Raw genomic sequence first — 12,335 nt, 5'->3', positions numbered from 1 at the left:
ATTTCATGGGTTTTAGAAAGTGTTTAAGATTGTTATTAACAAATTAAAACAATTTTCCTATGGTTATATCTGCTGTCTGATTTATACCAATGAACATCATATTATGAAAGTTACACATGGAACTATGTAAATGTGCTCTTTGGAGCTCAGGGGCCTCGGGGATTAAAACTGAGGCCAAGTAGAGAGAACTCCAGGGTTCCCCATCCCTATGTCATTCAGAGCAGCTCCAACTTATCAGTTTGCTATGTCAGCTTTCATTTGTCTGAAAGATTTCACTGCTTAAAAAAAAAAAGAAAAAAGACCGCTGTCACAAAAAGAAGTTTAGAGTTGGAAAAGATCTTTAAGATAATTTACAGATCAGGACATTGAGAGCCAAGGAGTTTATCTAGGTAACTTGCCCAAGGTCAGGCCCTCTGCTTGTGCCTATTTATGACTCTGTGACCACTTGCTGTTCCTGACCAGTCCTTTCAGACCAGAGCTGGACCAATTACCCTTCCCTGGCCATTGCTTACTGAACCTTCTGGTTCCTCTGGCCATGTTTTTTGTCTTTCCTTCTGATTTTACTTCTATCTTGTCGAGATTAAGTCAAAGCTGTCTTGTGGAGCTTTCCTGTTTTCTAGGCCTTCCCAAAGACCTTTGATTCCACGCTTGATTTAAAATATCCACTCTATCCATTGACTGTAGCCGCTCCATTCATTCCCAGGAGCTGTGGACAGGCTGTTAGTTGCCTATCCACTATCCAGTCTCTTATCTTCCTTGTAAACAGAATCCCCTCTTGGGGATAAAGGTAGTAATGTGCCCAGAAGAAAACATTCCCAGGACTAGGGGGCCGAGGGGAAAGATACGTTAGGAGTTTAGGATTAACAGATACACACTTGTTGTTCAGATACTCAGTCATGTCCAACTCCTTGCGATCCCATGGACTGCAGCATGCCAGGCTTCCCCGTCCTTCACTGTCTTCCAGAGATTGCTCAAATTCATGTCCATTGAGTCAGTGACACTATTTAACCATCTCAACCTCTGCCGCCTTCTCCTTTTGCCTTCAATCTTTCCCAGCATCAGCTCTTTTGCATCAGGTCACCAAAGTATTGGAGCTTCAGCATCAGTCCTTCCAATGAATATTCAAGGTTGATTTCCTTTAAGACTGACTGTTTGGATCTTCTTATAGTCCAAGGGACTGTCAAGAGTCTTCCCCAGCACCACAGTTCAAAAGCATCAGTTCTTCAATGCTCAGTCTTCTTTACGGTCCAACTCTCACATCTGTACATGACTACTGGAAAAACCACAGCTATGTGGATCCTTGTCGGCAAAGTGATGTCTCTGCTTTCCAAAACACTGTCGAGGTTTGTCTTAGCTTACCTTGCAGGGAGCAAGTGTTTATAATTTCATATCTGCAGTCACCATCCACAGTGATTTTGGAGCCCAGGAAAATAAAATCTGTCACTGCTTCTACTTTTCCCCCTTCTATTTGCCATGAAGTGAGGGGACTGGATGGCATGATCTTAGTTTTTTGAATGTTGAGCTTTAAGCCAGGTTTTTAAGCTTTTTTAAGCCAGATTCACACTACTATATATTAAATAGATTTAAAAAATGAGACCTACTATATAGCACAGGGAACTATATTCAATATCTTATAATAACCTATAATGAAAAAGAATCTGAAAAAGAATATATACATGCAAATATAATTGAATCATTTTACTCAGGAAACATTGTAAATCAACTATACTTCAATTTGTAAAAATCACAAAAAACTAAAACACACACACAAACTAAAAAAACAAGCAAAACAGAGCACCCCCAGGACTTGTTTTTTAAAGAAAATATTTATTTGGCTGTACCAGGTCTTAGTTGCAGTGTGTGAGATCTAGTTCCCTGACTGGGGATTGAACCCTGCACTGGGAGCATGCAGTCTTAGCCACTGGACCATCACGGAAGTCCCTCCCAGGACTTCTTTTAGCTTAATTCTGAGCAGTAGCCCACACGTGGGACTTCAGGAAAAGCTCAGTAAAGGAAATTAATGCCAGTGGCTCATGTCCATTTGTTCTTTGTCTTTCCTTCTTTCTACCTGGAATATAGTTTGATGGCTGGAGCCACAGCAACAATGTTGTGAACATGAAGGTGAAAGCTCAGCCCTAGAAATACTGATAATGGAACCAGGCAAGCTAAGAGAAGTGTGAGTCCTTGATGTGGCATTGCCAATCTAGCCCTGGATCTCGAACCTCTTGTCTTCCCATAATGAGAGAAAAATAAACCCCTATCTTGTTTAAGTTAGTATTATTTGAGTTTTCTGTTATATGAAGTTGAACATAATCTCATTGGCTCCCATTTTAATGAGAACAAGGTAGAAATTCAGTTTTATTGAATGATCCTTTTTTGAAACACTTTTTAAAAGTACTTACCTACACCATCACAGCATAATAATATTGATAATTCATTCACTTACTCATGTAATGAAACAATCTCTCCCCCCTCCCCAACACACATACACTCTCTACCCACAGGTACTGTATGTGCATGTCTTTTGAAAAGATGTTACATCCATGTGCTGTAAGACCTAAAATTTCAAGTGCTGCCTTGACATCTTGGAGCATCATCAGACCCAAAGGCCTCGCCAGATACGCTGCCACCAGCAGGAGAGACCAGTTCATGAAGGCCACATGCTCAAGACTTATCACCTCCCAAAGGCCCCACATCCAAATGCCATTCCCCTGGGCATGAGGGTTTTACACAGGAGTTTTGAGGGTATGCAAATGTTTAGCCTGTAGCAAGGTGGTAAAGGCATTTGGATTGAAAGCCTCTGGGAGGCATTGAAGGGATCTGAGATGCAAGTAATTATTCACAGTTTGAAGATCTCACTTTTGCTTCTACATAAAAACATGGATTGAAGGGGTCAGTGTGGAACAGTCTGGAGGGGGTTTAGAGTCATTCAGTCCATGGTGGCCTGGACGAGGGAGGATAGAAAACAGATTCCTGATATACTTTAGAGATAGAATCTTTGTGACTTGCTTCTGGATCCAATGAGGATGAGGGTAATGGAAGACTTAAGGGTAATTCGTGTATATTGGTTTGAGTAGTTGAATGGACAGTGATGTCATTTACTAAGATGATAAAAACAGGAGGTGAAGTAGGACTGGAGGAAGGAACAGATTTGGGAGGGAAACTCAAGAGTTCATTTTTGCCCTAGTAAGATGTCTGTGAGGCAGGCCCCTAAGTGGAGAAGTTGAATGGGCAATGGGATGGATATGTGTGTCTGAAAGTCTGCCTGTACCTACAGTCAAGCATACATCATTCAGGACTTCCCTGGCGGTCCAGTGGTTAAGAATCCACCTTCCAATGCAGGGGACATGTGTTCGATCCCTGATCTTAGAAGATTCCACATGCCGAGTGGCAACTAAGCCCATGAGCCACAACTACTGACCTCAAACTCTAGAACCCACGCTCTTCAACAGGAGAAGCCACCCCAATGAGACGTCCGTATGTGTGCGTGCTGGGTCACCGCAGTTGTGTCTGACTCTTTGTGACCCTGTGGACTGTAGCCCGCTGGGCTCCTCTGTCTGTGGGATTCTCCAGACAAGAACGCTGGTGTGGGTGCCCATGCCCCGCACCACGGCCCCCCCCCCCGCCCCCGCCCCTCTCACTGCAACGAGAGAAAGCCCATGTGCAGCAGCAAAGACCCAGGGCAGCCAAAAATTAAAAAGAAAAAAATTTTAAGAGTACATCATTCAGGGACTTCCCTGGTGGGCCAGGGGTGGAGATTTTGTCTTCCAGCGCAGGGGGTGCAGGTTCAGTCCCTGGTCAGGAAGATAAGATCCCACATGACACATGGCCAAAAAACCAAAACATAAAACAGGAACAATATTGCAATAAATTTCAATAAAGACTTAAAAAATGGTCTACATCAATAAAAGGAAAAAAAAAAGTTAAAAAAAGAAGAGTGCATCATTCAAAGCGGACTCACGCTTATGACATCCTCTAGACTGAGGGTAGGCAGAGAGCGGAGGAAGGGCTCTAACAAGCTGTAGAATGCCCAGGCCCCAGACATGTGAGTGTGGCCTCACGGCTGGGTGTTCTGGAGGTAGCTATGTAGGGAAGGCACTTTCTGGTGCCGTGATTCCTTGCCCCTGGGGAGGGGAATGAGTGGGTCTGTCTGGAGCTGCTGTGAGAGGGATGCTGCTTGCTGTCTTCTTGTCATGCAGGGTTTGGGTTTCAGGAACTGGAGAGGGCTTTGCTGGGGCTTCTGAATACGAGGAGTGACAGAGAACCTTTGCCCCCTGGAAGAGGTGCACATCTTGATGTTGTGATGTCACCCTGATGACATCACAAGATGTGAGGTGGCCTGTTACTCTCTCTGCTGCTGCTGCTAAGTCCCTTCAGTCATGTCCGACTCTGTGCGACCCCATAGACGGCAGCCCACCAGGCTCCGCCGTCCCTGGGATTCTCCAGGCAAGAACACTGGAGTGGGTTGCCATTTCTTTCTCCAATGCATGAAAGTGAAAAGTGAACGTGAAGTTGCTCAGTCATGTCCGATTCTTCGTGACCCCATGGACTGCAGCCCACCAGGCTCCTCTGTCCATGAGATTTTCCAGACAAGAGTAGTGATGTGGGTTGCCTTTGCCTTCTCCGACTCTCTCTGCTCATTTCCCCTTACTCTTCCCAAGTCTTAATTTTTATTTATTTAGCTGCACCAGGTCTTAGTTGTGGCATTGGGATCTTTTTATTTTACTTGCAGCATGTGAGATCTTCAGTTGCAGCATGCGAACTCTTAGTTGAGGCATGTGGGATCTAGTTCCCTGCCCAGGGATCAAACCTGGGCCCCCTGCACTGGGAGCACAGAATCTTAGCCACTGGACCACCAGGGAAGTCCCTATTATCCCCAAGTCTTTAGATGAGCTTTGTCTGTGTCCACCTGGTCTCAGCTCTGCTGTGGGAGATGCTTACTCCTTGGAAGGAAAGTTATGACCAACGTAGATAACATATTGAAAAGCAGAGACATTACTTTGCCAACAAAGGTCCATCTAGTCAAGGCTATGGTTTTTCCTGTGGCCATGTATGGATGTGAGAGTTGGACTGTGAAGAAAGCTGAGCGCCGAAGAATTGATGCTTTTGAACTGTGGTGCTGGAGAAGACTCTTGAGAGTCCCTTGGACTGCAAGGAGATCCAACCAGTCCATTCTGAAGGAGATCAGCCCTGGGATTTCTTTGGAAGGAATGATGCTAAAGCTGAAACTCCAGTACTTTGGCCACCTCATGCGAAGAGTTGACTCATTGGAAAAGACTCTGATGCTGGGAGGGATCGGGGGCAGGAGGAGAAGGGGATGACAGAGGATGAGATGGCTGGATGGCATCACTGACTCGATGGACGTGAGTTTGAGTGAACTCTGGGAGTTGGTGATGGACAGGGAGGCCTGGCGTGCTGCGATTCATGGTGTTACAAAGAGTCGGACACGACTGAGCGACTGAACTGAACTGAACTGAACTGAGTGTGTCTACCCTGAAGAGCTGGGGGCACAGAGCCTCCCACGTGTAGTATGGTGGGGACAACAGCCAGCAGTGGGAGCTGCTTAAGGCAGAAATGGGTCTTTTGTTTCAGAGCAGGGGTGCCCGGCTCAAGCTCTCCTCTCCACAAGGACAGGCTCCTTCCACAGCCAGCCTTAAGGAAGCTGGTTTTGATTTTTTTTTTAAGGGAGCTGTTCTTTTCTTTGGAGTATTTGCCCACACTTGATTGTAAGGTCCACGAAACCATGCTTTAATTGTCTTTGCACCCTTAGTGTCCAGGCGATAGTAGACCCTCCATAGCTTTTGGGTTCTTAGGTGAATGCATGTACATAAAGCATTGAGATATATACCTTGCGCTTCTCAAAGAGTCTACAGTTCAGTGATGGGGAGCAGATTCATACCCAATGCATGGCTGAGTGTCAAGAGCACTGTAGGTTACAGGACAGAGCTGTGAAACGCTATTTGATCACAGAGGTGGCACGTGTGGACGGGAGGAGGAAGAGATGGGCACCAGGGCACATACAAACGTCTTTTTCTGTAAACAAGGCCTTTAAGATCTTAAAAATTAGGCAACTAGTCAATCCCAGAGATCCCTGACAGCTGGGACTGAGTTTTTTAAACTTCATTTTATTTTTACTAAAAAATTTATTGGAGTATAATTGATTTACAACATTCTGTGCATTTCAGGTATACAACAAAGTGAATCCATTCTTTCTTCCAAAAAATTATGTATCTATTTGGCTGCCTCAGGTCTTAGTTGCAGCATGCAGGCTTAGTTCCCCAACCAGGGATCAAACCCATGTCCTCTGCATTGCAAGGCAGACTCCTAACTGCTGGACCACGAGGGAAGTCCCTGAATCCATTCTTTTTCGAATCTTTTCCCCATATAGGTCATTACATAGTGCTGAGTAGAGTTCCCTGTGCTGTACAGTAGGTTCTTATCAGTCATCTGGGCTTCCCTGATAGCTCAGTTGGTACAGAACCCACCTGCAATGCAAGAGACCCTGGTTTGATTCCTGGGTCAGGAAGATCCCTTGGAGAAGGGAAAGGCTACCCACTCCAGTATTCTGGCCTGGAGAGTTCCATGAACTGTATAGTTCATGTGGTCGCAGAGTCGGACATGACTGAGCGCCTTTCACTATCAGTTATCTATTATATACAATAGTATGTGTATGTCAGGATATGGTTCACAAGATGGCAGAGTGGTACTTGCCCCGATACTTGTCTCTTCCTCCTACCGTCCACCCATGCCACCACCAATATGCCAGCAAATTTGGAAAACTCATCAGTGGCCACAGGACTGGAAAAGGTCAGTTTTCATTCCAGTCCCAAAGAAAGGCAATGCCAAAAGAATGTTCAAACTACTGTCCAATTGCACTCATCTCACACACGAGCAAAATAATGCTCAAAATTCTCCAAGTGAGGCTTCAACAGTATGTGAACCAATAAATCCCAGATGTTCAAGTTGGATTTAGAAAAGGCAGAGGAACAAGAGTTCAAATCGCCAACATCCATTGGATCATCAAAAAAGCAAGAGAGTTCTAGAAAAACATCTATTTCTGCTTTATTGACTACGTGAAAGCCTTTGACTGTGTGGATCACAACAAACTGTGGAAAATCCTTAAAGAGGTGGAAAGACCAGACCACCTGACCTGCCTCCTGAGAAATCTGTATGCAGGTCAAGAAGCAACAGTTAGAATTGAACATGGAAAAACAGACTGGTTCCAAATTGGGAAAGGAGAACGTCAAGGCTGTATACTGTCACTCTGCTTATCTAACTTTTATGCAGAGTACATCATGAGAAACGCTGGGCTGGAGGAAGCACAAGCTGGAATCAAGATTGCCAGGAGAAATATCAATAACCTCAGATAGGCAGATGACACTACCCTTATGGCAGAAAAGTGAAAGTCTCTCAACTGTGTCTGACTCTTTGCGACCCCGTGGACTATACAGTCCATGTAATTCTCTAAGCAAGAATACTGGAGTGGGGAGCCTTTCCCTCCTCCAGGGGATCTTCCCAACCCAGGGATCGGACCCAGGTCTCCCGCACTGCAGGTGGATTCTTTACCAGCTGAGCCACAAGAATACTGGAGTGGGATCTTCCTGACCCAGGAATTGAACTGGGGTCTCCTGCATTGCAGGCAGATCCTTTACCAGCTGAGCTATCAAGGAAACCCTTATGGCATAAAGCAAAGAGGAAGAGCCTCTTGATGCAAGTGAAACAGGAGAGTGAAAAAGCTGGCTTAAAACTCAACATTCAAAAAACTAAGATCATGACATCCAGTCCCATCACTTCATGGCAAATAGATGGGGAAACAATGGAAACAGTGACAGACTTTATTTTCTTGGGCTCCAAAATCACTGCAGATGGTGACTGCAGCCATGAAATTCAAAGACTCTTGCTCCTTGGAAGAAAATCTATGTCCAACCTAGACATCATATTAAAAAGCAGGGACAATACTTTGCCAACAAAGGTCCACCTAGTCAAAGCTATGGTTTTTCCAGTAGTCATGTATGGATGTGAGAGTTGGACTATAAAGAAAGCTAAGCATTGAAGAGTTGATGCTTTTGAACTGTGGTGTTGGAGAAGACTCTTGAGAGTCCCTTGGACTGCAAGGAGATCCATCCTAAAGAAAATCAGTCCTGAATATACTTTGGAAGGACTGATACTGAAGCTCCAAACTCCAATACTTTGGCCATCTGATGCAAAGAACTGACTCATTGGAAAAAACCCTGATGCTGGGAAAGACTGAAGGCAGGAGAAGGGGACGCCAGAGGATGAAATGGTTGTATGGCATCACTGACTCAATGGACATAAATTTGAGCAAGCTACAGGAGCTGGTGATGGACAGGGAAGCCTGGCATCCTGCAGTCCATGGGGTTGCAAAAACTTGGACACGACTGAGCGACTGAACTGAACTGATCTGTATGTCATTCCCAGTCACCTAATTTGTCACTTTCCCTCACATTCCCCCTTTGGAAATCATAAGTTTGATTTCAGGATCTGTGAGTCTATTTCTGTTTTCTAAGTAAATTCATTTGTATCTTTTAAAACTAGATTCCACATATTAGACTTACTCCATTTAGTACAATAATCTCTAGGTCCATTCCTGTTGCTGCAAATGGCATTATTTCATTCTTTTTAATAGCTGAGCAATATTCCATTGTATATATGTGTGACCTCTTTATCTATTCATCTGTTGATGGACATTTAGGTTGCTTCCATATCTTAGCCATTGTAAACAGTGCTTCAGTGAACATTAGGGTACGTGTATCTTTTTGAATTATGGTTTTTATCTGAGTATATGCCCAGGAGTGGGATTGTTGGATCATATGGTAGTTCTATATTTAGTTTTTTTAAGCAACCTCCATACTGTTCTCCATAATGGCTGTATCAATTTACATTCTCAGCAACAGTGTAGGAGGGTTGGCATTGGTTTTTATGGTATTAATAGAAAATTTCTCAGCAGTGAAAGCAGTTAAATACTAGAATGGTTAATCAGTGGCAGCTTTAGAAAAGCTTTTCCTGGAGATTTTTTTTTAATCATGAAATAGATTTACTACTGTGGTCTCTCTTAAAACCATTGGAATGTATTATGCAAGCATCCAAAATCCGTGTTGTTTGATTTGACTCAACAAATATTCAGTGTTGGCTTATTTGTGACCCTGGGCATCATTACGACTGAATTCACACCATCTGTTCCTGCCCTCGGGGTGCCTTTCTTCCGAGGATCCCCATCTCAACTAGTGACACTTTCATCAACGTGGTTGCCCAGATCAGAAACCTATGGATCATCTTTGATGTCTACTCTCCACACTACTCACTCACAGTTAGTTTCAACCCAGATCTCTATCCTTTACCTGTCACTGGGACTTGTTCACTTTTCTCCAAATCCCCACCCTGGCTGCAGTCACATATCTCTCATGTGCATTACTGCAGTACCTAAATGACCTCCCTGCCCCCAAGCTTGGCCTTGCTTAATTCATCTATATGCACAGTGTCTCTGAAATGAAAGTCTGAAGGCCTTTCACTCTCCCACTTAACGTCCCATAGTGGGCTCTCGGGGTCCCGAGAGGACAGGAGGTGGGCACCTTGAGGCACACGGCTTAGACCTCCCTGTGCACTTGAATCCCAGCTCTGCCACCCACCTCCTTACCTGACCTTCTGCAAGTCACTTACACACTTCTTGCAGCTTTCTCAGTTGTAGAAAGAGGATCAGAGCCATGATTCGTTTTAGAGTAGTTGGGAGGATCAGAGGAACCTGGGTCTGCCTCTTTTCCATGAACCCTTAATTTGGAGTCCCCGACTCTGGGCCTCTCCTCTCTCTGTGCTCACTGCCTAAGTCATCTCAATGGTCCCGTGACTGACTATCCACATCCTGACAACTCTAAATTTATGTCTCCAGCTCAGACCTCTCTCCCAGACCTTAAACTCACAGATTCTTTCCAACATCTCCATTTGGATGGCTACTAAAGGTGCAAGGTTTTATAACTTAACATGCAAACCATTCTATACAGAATAGGTAGATAACAAGGTCCTACTATATGGAACAGGGAACTATACTCAGTATCCTGTGATGAACCATAATGGAAAAGACTATGAAAATGAATGTCTGTATGTGTATGCTGCTGCTGCTAAGTCGCTTCAGTTGTGTCCGACTCTGTGCGACCCCATAGACGGCAGCCCATCAGGCTCCCCCGTCCCTGGGATTCTCCAGGCAAGAACACTGGAGTGGGTTGCCATTTCCTTCTCCAATGTATGCTGCTAAGTTGCTTCAATTGCATCTGACTCTGTGTGACCCCATGGACTGCAGCAGCCAGGCTCCTCTGTCCATGTGATTGTCTAGGCAAGAATACTGGAGTGGGTTGCCATTTCCTTCTCCAGGCTACATATGTATAACTGAATCATTTTGCTGTACAGAGGGAATTTACACAACACTGTAAATCAACTGTACTTCAATAAACTAAATAAAAGCAAACAATTATTACAAAACTCACAACCACTTGGCTCTTACTTACCCACTAATCTCATTTGAGAAAAAAAAAATCTGCACTCTTTATCCCATTCCAACTCAGCTAAAGCTAACTCTCTCGTCTCTAGAGCTTTCTACATATACTTTTCTCTGTTCTTCCACTTCGATGGAATCCGTCAGTATTTGTTTTTCAAGTGTTAGTTTAGATGGACTTCCCTGGCTTTAAGTCTATTCCCTCCACCAGCAATGCCTGCTCCCCACGTGCTCCTTGCTCATCACACTGTTTTTTTTTCATTTGTTTAAATCTTTCATTTGTTTTTCAATATTTATTTACTTGACTGTATTGGATCTTAGTTGCAGCAAGTGAGATCTTCACAGCATCATATAGGCTCTTAAGTTGTGGCATACAGGCTCCAGAACACGTGTCATCAGTTGCTTATTGACGGCTTAGTTGCTCCATGGCATGTGAGATCCTAGTTCTCAGGGATCAAACCCGCGTCCCCTGCATCGCATGGCAGATTCTTAACCACTGGACCAGCAGGAAGTCCTACTGCTGCTGCTGCTGCTAAGTCGCTTCAGTCGTGTCCGACTCTGTGCGATCCCAGAGACGGCAGCCCACCAGGCTCCCCCATCCCTGGGATTCTCCAGGCAAGAACACTGGAGTGGGTTGCCATTTCCTTCTCCAATGCATGAAAGTGAAAAGTGAAAAGTGAAGGGGAAGTCGCTCAGTCGTGTCTGACTCTTAGCGACCCCATGGACTGCAGCCCACCAGGCTCCTCTGTCCATGGGATTTTCCAGGCAAGAGGACTGGAGTGGGGTGCCAGTGCCTTCTCCAAGGGAAGTCGCACAGCCTTTTGTAATTGCTTCTCATTTGTGTTTCCAGCTAGGCTCTCTGACAAGAGACTTGGCCTGTAATGTTGCTCACTGCACCATCCCAGACATGCGGCTTGATACATGGGAGGCTCTTAGCAAACATTAGTTCAGTGAAAGAGTGAGAAGCGCCTGCCGCAGTGACAGCAGGTCTGCACGTTAAACATGCGCGCTGCTGAACGACTGTGTGTGACTGGATCTTGTGCGGCTTCCTAACTAGTAACCATTGCTAACACTTTTCTAATTTAATCCCCACAACTTACTGAAGTAGGTACTATTACTGTCTTTATTTGAGAAGTAAGGAAGTTGAAGTTTGGAGAAGTTAAGCTACCTTCTCAAGGACACAGCTGATAAGTTGGAGCAGGATTCAAACCCAGGCACTCTTGCACCAGAGCCCATAACCTAATAGGACTCCTCATCACACAGCCATTTTGAGTTGGGATTGTCTCTCCTGTTTAGTTCCAAATTAGCCAAATATCTGCCCTTAGCAAGTATGGCAAAGAACAACCCACGTCACCTTCAATAAACATTTATCATGGGCCCATGTCAGAAGTTGCCAAAGTGAAAACCAAAGCACCGGCAGGGCAACTCCCTCCTCGTTCAGATCACAACCATCATCACCACAGTTGACCATCTTATTGAATATATCCAAGGTCCAGGCGCCACGGCAAACCCTTTCCACATCCCATCCCGCATAACAAGTACGTTTTCGTTTAAGTGAACTTGAATCTTTTGACTTCCACTGCATGCTTTTCTGGGGAAGCCAAACTTAAATCATCAGAGATCCAATGCAACTTGGAGAAAGAACTGCCGAACCCTCACATTTTCAGATCTGGGAACTGGGACTCTGAAAGGTGAAGAGCCTTGCCCAAGGTCGGGCACGTGGCGGTTCAGCTACGGCTGGAAGAGGCCTTTTGGATTCAGCTCCAGAGCTCTGGACACGGCGTTGCACAGCCAATCACATCTCCTTTACTCAAGGTACGTAAGTGAAAAA

The sequence above is a fragment of the Bubalus kerabau genome, chromosome 2 (assembly GCF_029407905.1).
Source record: "Bubalus kerabau isolate K-KA32 ecotype Philippines breed swamp buffalo chromosome 2, PCC_UOA_SB_1v2, whole genome shotgun sequence".
Lineage (NCBI taxonomy): Eukaryota > Metazoa > Chordata > Mammalia > Artiodactyla > Bovidae > Bubalus > Bubalus kerabau.
The sequence above is the reverse complement of the archived record's forward strand: the minus strand, read 5'-3'. Positions refer to the sequence as shown.